Source organism: Chiloscyllium plagiosum, unplaced genomic scaffold, assembly GCF_037043375.1.
Source record: "Chiloscyllium plagiosum isolate Xiang-an unplaced genomic scaffold, Cpla_swu_hap1 HiC_scaffold_14, whole genome shotgun sequence".
Taxonomy (NCBI): domain Eukaryota; kingdom Metazoa; phylum Chordata; class Chondrichthyes; order Orectolobiformes; family Hemiscylliidae; genus Chiloscyllium; species Chiloscyllium plagiosum.
Window position 1 is genome coordinate 84,052,814 of NW_028270152.1, and position 12,451 is coordinate 84,065,264.

A 12,451-nucleotide genomic window follows, 5' to 3' on the forward strand; every position below is an offset into this window, starting at 1 on the left:
TAACTACTGAACTGAAGTACCAGAGGACAACGATTGCATTTATTGAAGGGAATGATAACCAGATCCTTACTGTGATAGTGGGAATTGATCTCAGAAACAATAAAAGTTTACTGTGATTATTCCACTGAACAGTAATTAGATGGTCATGAAGATCTTTGTGTGGCTTTATGTGCAGTGTTTTGTTTGAACATTGATTTCAGTAACATTGAGATATTTTACAAGATTGACAATTAACAGTTAAAGATAAGTTTTAAATGCAACGTTAAAAAAAATGTCAGTTATGTTTAGCGAAACACAATTCTACGTTTATGGAATCCCTACTGTGTGGAAACAAGCCATTTGGCCCAACAAGTCGACACTGACGTTCCAAAGAATAATGCACTCAGCACCATTCTGCTCTCACATTACAGGACATTTACCCCTGACTAATGCACATAACCTACACATCCCTGAACAGAACGTGCAGCTTAGCATGGCCAATGTACCTAATCTGCACATTTTTGGATTGTGGGAGAAAACCAGAACATGCAAACTCCACACAAACATGTGGCCGAGGATGGAATCAAACCGAAGTGCATAACACTGTAAGACACGAGTGCTAACCACTGATCCTCTGTTCTTAATGCCCAACCGCATGTTCAAGAGGTCTATGTAGCTGTTCATTGGTTCTCTAGTCAGATACTAATTTATAATTCATATCGCTTTTATTGTGCCCGGAATTTTGAGATTTGTCTCAAAGTTATGAAGAAAACGAGGAGCAATTAATATGAGAACTTGAGAGAATAGAAAACACAGTAAATTTAAATTACAGACTGTGAGAAACAAAGCTCACTCACTTCAATAATTTCAGCCCAAGACAAGATCTGAAGCAATCAGTTTGTTTATTAGATGCTTGCAAGCGTGGTGCCTGGAATAAGGCACACAGAGTTTAGCAAATACATACCTTATATAGGACTCAATACTCCAAACCCGGTGCCCATTACTATTGTTTCTCGCTTGCCTTATCCGGCCTTGTACATAATAACGTACAAGTTTTACTTGGTCATTTCACCACATCCTGCTGTGGTCCATTGTTAGGTATATCCTCCATCACTATTATCTAAATCCCCCACTTGTGACATTTCCTCCCTTTCCCCAACCATATTGATCCTTATGACCTTTTAATTGGGGTTTGTTTTTGTGTTTTTGCAAAAGTGGGAAACAGATGTTTATAACTACTGCTTGTACAAACATATCTGGCTTAACCTACATCCTCACAACACCTTATCTCCTTGTCTGTAACATCTACCATTGCTTGCAGGCACGTTTCATTCTTGTAAGCACATTTTAGCTAATACAAAAACAATGATATATTTCCTTCACATAGTTTTCACTCTTGTTGACTCAGCTCTTGGTTGAAGCAATTATACACTGGTGTGAGTGCATAAACCTTGCATAAATAATTATGATTGCAGAAGTGACACTACTTTACCTATATCCCAAAATTTCCCCCTTTTTCTTTAATTACCATTTGTTATCTTCTGCACTTTTCTTTTAAGCATTGCCCCCAAAATTCGCAATAATCATTCTGGAGATTTCATCCATCTTGGTCTCACCCATCCCCTCATTATTTAATCGACAAAGTTCCTCTGCCTGATTCCATTTTAGGGGTATCTGTTTTACTAAGACTGTCTGAATCAGTCTTTGGGTGAGTCCTCGTATATAGGGCATGATACAGCAGCCAATGGCTACCAATACCCCGGCTACTACTATCAGGGAAGTAAGGATGGAAACCAACACCCCCTTCCATTGTCCAAACCATGATTCACGCCGTCCCGTGAGAGATGTATCTACTCCTGAATTCTCAGCCAGTTTCTCTGCGAAGGTAGTCAATCCCCTTAAGGCCCGAGTAATTGAACCATCAGGTGCAGTGTTATTAGGAATAATGGTACAACAGCTTCCTCCTAACATCACACACACACTTTTTCCGCTAAAATCATATCAAGGCCATTCTGTTTTCCCCATGCCATCCTACTTGTCGCATCAAGCTGTTCTGATATTCCTTTAACCGCATCTCTTGTATAATTTATAAATCGCTGTTGATTATAGAAAATGTAATTTATCCAATGTACATTTCTATTAATTGTTGCCTACCAAAAGAGAGCTGACTCAAAGCCTGCTGCAATCTAGTTACGAGCCTTGAGCTCATCAGGTACCCTCCTAGGGACTCCTACAGAATCGAGATAAATCCTGTCATCGAATCAAGTGCCTAACAGTGATCTCTTATCCCTTTCCTTTTTCCCTACTATCTTTTCCTTCTCAAATGCCAAGGTAAATGGAATTACCAATTGTACAATTGCACATATCCCTCTCCAATCCGGTGGTAGGGTGGATCTCAATATTTTGCCTCCACAGTACCACCACAGATCCGCTCGGGGAACCTTTGGTGCTGAATAGTTCCCTCCCTTCTCCGTTTTGGTAACATTCTTAATCTCTGAACATACTTTCAGCTCCCCCAAATCTCTAGACTGACTTGTATCTCGTCTATGCACACACGTCGTGTGATTTCTGACTGCAGCTGAAAAAGTAGGGGGTCTTTTGAATCTTTCTTCTCCAAGGGAGCGAACTTCAGAGATAGGGAGGTACAATTCCTATCATTCCATGCAGTCTTATCCTGTTACAGGGCTATTATACATTTCAAGCCCTTCCTGTCTCGCTTAACCCGAGCGGAAAGGGAACCACCTGGGTCACTGGCCTACCGGAGGCACATGCATAGCAATTGCTCTTGTTCAGACTTTTTACAGTATACTTTACCCATTCAAACCAGGTGTTTGCATCCCCGTACCCAGTTTGTATTTCAATGGTCTGTTTCAAGTCCTTTATCTCTATAATTTTTACTAGTTCAGGATCATCGGGAGGGGTGAAAGGTTGTACCTTATTATCCAATAGTTCTGAAGAAGGGCTTATGCCCGATTCCTGAAGAAGGGCTTATGCCCGAAACGTCGATTCTCCTGTTCTTTGGATGCCGCCTGACCTGTTGCGCTTTTCCAGCAACACATTTTCAGCTCAGTATCCAATAGTTCTGCCCGTTTTCCCTGTCCTACACTAATTTGAAAACAACAGCCCTAGAAATCCTTCCCGTTTGCTTACATTTCTGTCCCAAATGTTTCATCTAATTGTATCTCATAGGTGCTCCATCCCCACCCCGAGAATTGCTTTGTGCCATATGGTTTTCTTTATATTAGGTATATTGGGTTACGCTCTTTATCGGGACAATCGAGAGGTAATCGGAAGATGGCCCTGTGTATTGTGACAAGACTATTATACCAAGTACCATCCCCAAAGGACTTAAGATGTATCTCTGAGCTGCGGTACTGTCTCTGATTATCTACATCCCCACAATTTACTAAGCTACATGCATCAGGTCTATTACTTGCGGATTATCAGACTCAGAGACCGTTAATAACACATATGAAAATAATATTTGACAAAATCCCATTACTAAGAGAGCTAGCATCATAACTCTAAGCATCCCCAACATTCTAAAAATTGTGCTGAAGCACAAAAAAACTTAATATACAATCCTACAGAAATAATCCCGCGCTCGCGTCGCCACTGTATAATCAGTTACTCTAAGTCTCTTCAGCCTGAGTTTCAGCGCGTCTTGCGTTGATTCGGCTGTCCAGACTTCTTCCTCAACTGGAGATTTCACTGGCCCGAGTGTAGTGAGTCCAGTCTTTCTCCGCTGTTCTTATTGTCGTTTCGGTAATCAAAGGATCCTGATACAGCCCTTCCCAGTCCGGCTGCAATTTAGTCTCTGTCCATGATTTTGCCACGACCCAATCTCCTGGCTGCATGTGATGAACGGTGAATTCAAGGGGCGGAGTCTGTGCCAATAAACTCTGTTTCCTGAGGAGAGACAAAGAGGCGGACAAGCCCAGTATATATTTATTTAGAACAAGTCTTTAGTTTCGGGAATTGTCAATTCTCCGTTCGTTCCCAGGTAAGGGAACGAATATGATTTCATAGGGGATAGTCCCAAATCTTTCCTTGGGGCTGTTCATACTCGCAAGAGAGTTATCGGTAAACATTTGGTCCAAGGGAGTCTGGTTTCTATTATCAATTTAGAGAGCTGTCGTTTGAGTGTTTGGTTCATTCTCTCAACCCTTCCTGATGATGGTGGGTTCCATGGAGCATGGAACGCCCAGGAAATTCCCAACCTTTTCATTATCTCCTGTAACACTTTAGAGGCAAAATGAGTTCCTTGGTCGGATTCTATACCGTTCACTGGCCCATATCGGGGAATTATGTGCTCTAATATTGTTTCAGACACCACACTCGCAGTGGCGGTAGCTAGGGGTATCCCTCAACCCAACCAGATAGTTGATCTACTATGACCAGCATATATTTTAGTCTTCTTACTCTGGGTAGTTCAGTATAGTCTACTTGTATACTCTGGAAGGGTCTGAATCCTGGGTCTCTTCCTCCCGGGGTCTATTTTCTCAAGACTTTCTTATTTAACTTTCTGCATATTATACATTCCTCACATATTTGTTTAGCAATGGTATATATTCCTTTACATCCGTATTCCCTAAGAACTAAAAGATACATTGCTTGTACTCCCCAATGGCTGCCTTGGTGTAGGACAGCCATAATTTCTCGCATCATCATTTTGCTTAACATTTCCCGTCCATCAGGTAACATCCATTGCCCGTCTGCTGTTTTTTGCAGCCTCAAAATCTTTCAATTATTTTTCTTCTCGTTCAGTAAATATAGGAGCTTCCGGGGATCAGGGACAATAGGTATTAGGGAATGAATCAGCACCCCTTGTGGGTTCAGGGCGGCTTCCCTAGCCACTTCATCGGCTCATCTATTCCCCCTAACTTCTGGTTCATTTCCTTTCTGATGACCATTTACATGCACTACCGCTATTTCTCGGGGGGTGGGGGGGTGGGGGGGGGGGGGGAAGTAATAGGGACTCCAAGACCCGTTTAATCAACTCCTCATTTGCTAATTCCTTCCCCCGGCTATTGATCAGTCCTCTTTCCTGCCATATCTTTCCAAAAGTGTGCACAACACCAAATGCATATTTAGAGTCACTGTATGCTGCTCCCTCTTTATTTTCTAATGCCCTAAGGGCGCTTTCCAATGCATAGAGTTCGCAGGTCTGAGCTGACCACCCATTTGGCAACCTTCCTGCCTTTACCACACTACCGTTTGTCCCGTCTACGACTGCATACCCATTATGTCTTTTCCCTTCAGTCACCCGGGATGATCCGTCTATAAAAAGTCAGGCTCCTACATGAAGCGGAGCATCTCTCAGGTCCATGCGGACCTTAGTTTGGTATTCTATAATGTCAAGGCAGTCGTGCTCTGGATTCTGAGGAGATTCTCCTTCCCCTTTCCAAAGAAAGGCAGCTGGGTTTAAACAATTGTCCGTGACCAACACTAAATCATCCTTTTGTATTAATATTGCCTCATATTTCAGAACCCGCTAGTCTGTCAACCATCGCCCAGCTTTTTGGTTTAGGATCATTCTCACTTGGTGTGGGGTGCTTACTATTAGGACTCCCCCAAATGTAAGCTTCCTGCTTTCCTCCACCAACAGTGCAGTGGCAGCCACGGCCTGCACACACTCAGGCCACCCCCGGGATACTGGATCCAATAGCTTCGAAAGATATGCTACTGGCTGTCTCATTCCTCCCCATCTCTGGGTTAATACTCCCAAAGCCGCTCCTTTATCTACGGTAGCAAAAAGATGGTAAGGTTTATCTCGAGAAGGTAAGGTTAACATGGGGGCATGGATTAGATCACTTTTGAATTCTTAAATACTTCATTTTCCTCTTCTTCCCAACTCAGACACTTTGGTTCCTCCTCTAATAGTTTGAGATATAATTTATTCCTCTTTTGAGCAGAATAATCAATCCACAATCTGCAATATCTCGTTAAACCCAAAAGATTACGTAATTCCCGTTTGGTCCTGAGCAGTGGAATCCCCACTATTCCCTTTAACCGTTCCAGGCTTATCTTTCGCTTTCCCTCACTAACTAAATGTCTCAAGTATTTCACTTCTCACTCCACATATTGTATTTGGTTTTTAGATACTCACAGTCCCTGCTGGCCCAGAAAATTCAATAATTTGTTAGTGGCTTCTACTACTCTTTCTCTTCTTATTCCTGATACTAAGAGGTCGTCTACATACTGCAACAGGGTAGTCCCCTTAGGGCGGCTAAATTTCTCCAATATTTGTTCTAGCATCTGTACAAATCAATTCGGGGATTGCGTAAACACCTGGGGGAGCGCGGTCCACCGGTATTGCTGTTTCCGTTCTGTCTTGGGATCTTCCCATTCAAAGGCAAAAAATTTCCTACTTCCCTCCACCAAGGGACAAGCCCAAAAGGCATCCTTTAAATCTATCACAGTAAACCATTTGTGGTCATGAGGGATCTTGCTAAATAACGTATTTGGCCCCACTGGGTGCCAGATCTGTACTATTCGATTCAATGTTCTCAAATCCTGCACCAATCGATAGGTTCCATCGGATTTTCGCACTGGTAGAATTAGGATATTATAAGGAGACATACATGGCTCCAACAGTCAATCTCTAGCCCCTCAATTACTGGCTGCAGTCCTCGTTTACCTTCTATGGAAATGGGATATTGTCGCTCATAAACAACGTCCCCTTTCCTTTTTAAACTTATTTCTAGGGGACGGATCTGTATTTTTCCACGAGTCTACCTCTCTCTCCACATCTTCTGTCAACATTGCCATTTGTACAACTAATTCTTTTTCCTGAATTCAAATCTCCAGTCCTAAGAGGGTAATTAAAACTCTGCCTAGTTAGTTACTTCCTATATCAGGGATATACAACAGTTCCCCTGTGACTGTATCCTTCAGACCTTCTATCATCACAGGTTCAAATACTGGAACAGGAAATCCTTCCCCTTTTACCCCGGAAACAGTAATTGACCGTGTTGACATTCCTACTGTCTTTGGTTTAAAATTCAGTGATGACCGTGCTGCCCCCGTATCTTCTATGAAGACTACCTCTTCCCCACAGGGTCCCACTTTCAAGTTTATCAACAGTTCCTCGTGGCTCCCCGGGGGCACGAACCCCTGACACCCCTATTCTTCATCAAAATTCATAAGCGGAATTGCCATTTCTACCCTTTGTAGATCAGGACACTCCCGCTTAAAATGCCCGAGTTTCTGCAATAACATCATCCTGCCTGTGGAGTCTTCCATCTCTGCCCCTGTCGCCCGAACCCTCTATCAAATGCTCCCCCTTGTCTTCTCCCTCTCCCTCTCCCTCTCTGTCCTACATGCTGCCACCCGCTGCTCCGGTTGCTCACTATTGGTTCCATTCTTTTCTTAACTACATAATCAATTGTAGCTACCATCATTTTTGCCTTCTGTTTTTGTCTCTCATCCTCTCTCTTTGCAAACACTTTCTGTGCCTCTCTTAACAATTCATCTAATGGTGTTTCACTCCTCCCTTCTATCTTCAGTATCTTTCTCTGTGTCTGGCCATGCATTTGTCACAAAATATATTTTCAAAAGACCCTGTGCCACTGGGTCCTCAGGGTTCATTCCAGAATATTTCCGCATTGAGTCTCTTAATCTTTGCAAGAAAGCTGGGGGTGTCTCATCTTTCTCCTCTTTAACTTCAAAGGCTTTAGTCAAATTCTGCGACTTCGGAACTGCCTCTCTTATTCCTTTTAGAATCAGGTCTTTCAATTCCATCATTTCTTCCCTATGCTCTGGGTTTTGATTTTACCACTGTGTGTCTCTGAGGGGAACCTCCGTCTCTCCCTGTCCAGTATCCCCATTCCCAATGGGAAGTTCCCTGTCCCATATTTTATTGGCTGCTCCCGATATAAGTCCCCTTTCTTCCCCAGTAAATAGTACATTCAAAATAGACATTAACTCAGTCCACGTATACAGACTGGGCCCCAAGAATTGATCAATTTGATCAGACAGCCCTACCGGATCCTCAACCAGGACCTTCATCTCCTTTTTAAATGTTCTGACCTCCCCACTGGTGAGGGGGGCACTTACAAACCCAATCTCTTTGTCCCCTATTGGTACCTCGCGAAGGGGATAAGTCTTTATATTCTTCCCCTTTTTTTCCCCCCCCTTAGGCTTTCGTTTAGTTACTCCAGAGGCCTCCTCTACATCTACTTGATCGTCCCTTCCTTTTGTTGCGGATTGAGGGTCGGGAACAACAACATCCCCGCCCACCGCCCCATCGTTCTCCTCTTGTGGGTCATCCGTTCCCTGTCCCTGTCTGTCTGTCTCTCCTCTCCCCCATTTTCACCTAATCTGATTTTATGGTACGGGGGGCGGGAGTGCAAACAGGCAAAAGGATCCCAGGGACTGGGGGGGGGGGGGGGGGGGGAGGGGCAGAGGGGGAATCATTTGTCTTTACTACCATCACTGCCAAACTTCCCTTCCAACAGGATGCATAGTCCACCTCTTCTTCACTAAAAATTTGTTTTTTATTCACATGCAAATGTAAATATTGACATACCCAATCCTCATCCGAATCATACTTTGGCCAGAAGACAGCTGGATGAAGGATTGGTTCTTTGGTCCATACCAAACAACAATATTTAATCATTTTCTTTTTATCTTTTTCCCTTGTACAAGTGTCACTTGTCCATTCCCTCAACATCCTCCCCAACGGACTTTCAGGAGGAATGTTACCAGGGACTTTTTCTTTCTTTATTCCGTGACAGTTCGACTTACTCTGCCTACCCCCGCCACCCCCCCCCCCCTCCCCCCCATTTCTCGGGGCCCTCACCAGTCCCTCAGCGATTAAATATCCCTTTTCCTGGCCACCAACTTAATACTTAAAAGTCCGTTTTCTGACGTTGGTCTGTGCACAGAGTTGCCTGCCCCCTTTTTTCTATACTTTTTATTGACCTTCTTTCACTGTCTGATTCAGATGTCTCTCTTGTGGGATTCGTACCAGTCGCCCAAGGGAGCGGACAAAACCTGGACAAGAAACCGCTCCTCAATTGTGAATGGGAGGCAACTTCCCAGTGTCCAGGGCCAGCCACTCCCCCCGGCGATGGAAGAATATCCCGGACGATCCCCCAATTGTATGAAGCTAAGCCCACTCACTTCAATAATTTCAGTGCGAGACATGATCTGAAGCAATCAGTATGTTTATTACACGCTTGCAAGCGTGGTTCCTGAAATCGACTCGCAGAGTTTAGCAAGTACATAGGATTCACTACTCCAAACCCGGTACCCATTACTATTGTTTCTCTCTTGCCTTATCCGGCCTTGGGCATAACAAAGTACAGGTTTGACTTGGCCTTTTCACCACATCTTGGCTGTAGTCAACTGTTAGGTATATCCTCCTTCACTGCGATCTATTTCCCCAACTTGTGACATTTCCTCCCTTACCCCAACCATATTGAACCTTATGACCTTTTAATTGGGGTTTGTTTTTTATTTTTGCAGTAATGGGAAACAAATGCTTATAACTACTGCTTGTATAACCATTTCTAGCTTAACCGACATCCTCACAGCACCTTATCTATTTGTCTGTACCATCTACCATTGTCTGCAGACACCTTTCATTCTTGTATGCACATTTTAGCTAATATGAAAACAATTGTATATTTCCTTCACATTCTTGTTGACTCAGCTCTTGGTTGAAACAATTGGACACTGGTGTGAGTTAATTTACCTTGCATAAGTAATTATGACTGCAGAGGTAACACAACTTCACCTGTAACCCACAGTTGGTAGTGTAGTGAACAAAGAAGAACAAAGAATACAGAAAATGTGCAGCCCAGGAACAGGCCCTTTGGACAGCTGAGCCTGAGCCGATCCAAATCAACTATCTAAACATGTCGCCCAATTTCTAAGCATCCGTATCCCTCTGCTTCTCAGTTACTCATGCATGGGTCCAGGCGCACCTGAAATGAATCTACCATGCCTGCCTCTACTATCTCTGCTGGCAACGCATTCCAGCACCTACCACCCTCTGTGTAAAATACTTTCCATGTCTATCTCCCTTAAACGTTTCACCTCTCTCATTGAATGCGTGACCTCTCATTATTGAATCCCTCATCTTGGGAAAAAGCTTATCTCTATCCACCCTGTCTGTACCCTTCATGATATTGTAGACCTCAATCAGGTCCCCTCAATCTCGTTTTTTCTAATGAAAGCAGAAGTAACCTACTCAACCTCTCTTCAGAGCTTGCATCTTCCATACCAGACAGCATCTGCGTAAACCTTCTCCGCATTCTCTCCTAAACATCCACATAATTTTGATAATTTGGCGACCAGAACTGTACAGAGTATTCGAAACGCAGCCGAAACAAACTCTTGTACAATTTTAGCAGGGCTTGCCTGCTCTTATACTCAATGCCCTATCCGGTGAAGGCAAGCATGCCATATGCCTTCTTGACCACTCTATCCACCTGTGCAGTCAACTGCAGGGTACAAAGGACCTGAACTCCCAGATCTCTCTTCTCATAAAGTTTACCCAAGGCTGTTCCGTTTACTGTATACTTGGCTCTGGAATTAGACTTCTCCAAATCATCACCACACATTTGCTTGAATGGAACACCATTTGCCACTTCTCCGCTCAACTCTTCTGTCTACCTATATTCCACTTAATTCTTTGACAGTCCCCTATGTTTTCTGGCTACTCCACCAATCTTTGTGTCATCTGCAAATGTAGTGGCGACATACTGGGCTAGCAACCCTTGGAGATTGGAACGTGGCAGTTGTTCATTCCATGCAGCAAGGAACCATGTTTGGATGCTTGTTCCCAGTGAAGTACCACTGTTTCCTGATGTAGATCAATAATTCAAACTTTTTTATTAGGAGTCATGATTTAGAAGTTTACTGACGATACATAGTCGTGTAGTTGACTATGATGAATAATGTCAGGGACCGCAGGGATGTATCCATCAGGTGGAAAGGAAAAATGGCGAATGGAATTGAATCCAGACTAATGAATGGTAGTGAATTTGGGGAGTTGTAACAATAACAATGAGGATTCTGAGTGGTGTACATGAACAAAGAGATCTTGGAGTGGACATTCACAGATCCCTGAAGATTGTTGGACAGGTAGATCAGTTGTTCGAGAGGTTTTTGGATATTTTCTATTGTTGACCACAGACTGTGGATGATATTCGATCTTTAGTAACCGCCAGTTTAGGAAACAACTAAAGGAATGAGCACAAGTCTGGTCCATGCAATAATCTACATTTTAAAAAATTGAAAGTTGAAAGATAGAGGGCTGAAGTATAAATCTTTGCCCATCAAACGACTTCACCACTCAATGAATTTACCACTGATTCCTCCCCAAGTAATGCTGGTATGTGTCTCAGAGGGTAATTTGCAAATGGTGGAGGTTCAGTGCATCTTCAACCTTGTCCTTATAGTCAGTACAGTTTTTGAGCTTTGAAGGTTCTGTCAACAAAGCCTGGATGACGTACTCCAGTGAATCTTCTATGTGGTGCAATCTGCTGCAATTGTGCCTTAGCAGTTAAGGGAATAAATATTCAGGTGTTGAACAATATACAGTTAAGTGACTGCATTGTCGTGGCGGGTGCCCAGCTCCTTCAGTGGCATTGAAGCTGCACCCACCTAGGCAAATGGAGAGAGTTCTGTTCAACATCTAATTTGTGCGTTGCGGACGATGTAGGCTTCACGGAGACAAGAGTTGAGTTAATAATCAAACAAAGTCGACCCACGGACAGGTGTTTGTCGTCAACTTCTTTATATCGGCGGTCAGGTTCTATTTCTCCTAAATACTAACTCCCAGGACGACTACACGGAGGAATTCAGTTACATTGAAGCCATTGAATGTCAATCGAATATGATTAGATTCTCATTTGTCAGAGTTATCTTCACTGCATTTGGTCCTTCTGTGGGTCAATCCGATTCTAATCGCTTTCTGATTTCAAGTTCCAATTCCCGTCTGCGCCTGAAATTTCAACCCGTTTCCTCACCGAAATTTCTCCACCTGTCTTAATAATATGTAAGGACGCTATAAGGGACAGCGCAGACTTACTAACATGTTGCTAACTCTGTATACAGTAGAACTTCGTGGAATGATTGGTTAGGCTGGGATTATTCTCCTTGAAACAAAGGAGGAGGAGGGGAACGCTATAATCACATAATAACATTTATAAACGTTCAATATTCGTGGGATCTTGACAGGGTAGATACGGGCAGGTGGCTTGCCCTATGCTCTGAGGAGAGCACCAGAGGACATAATCTCAGAATTAGATATTGCCCATTTAATTCAGAAATAAGGAGTAATTTCTTTGCTCAGGGATCAAAGAATCTGTGGCATTTTCCAGTACCCGCTGTTAAGACTGTGTGGTTGGGTATTTTCAAACTGTGCCAGATAGTTAATCAGAAAGATGATGAAACTTTGTCGAGCTAAGTGAGCTGAAAGGAATTCAAGATTATCAGATCGACTATGTTAAAAATCACA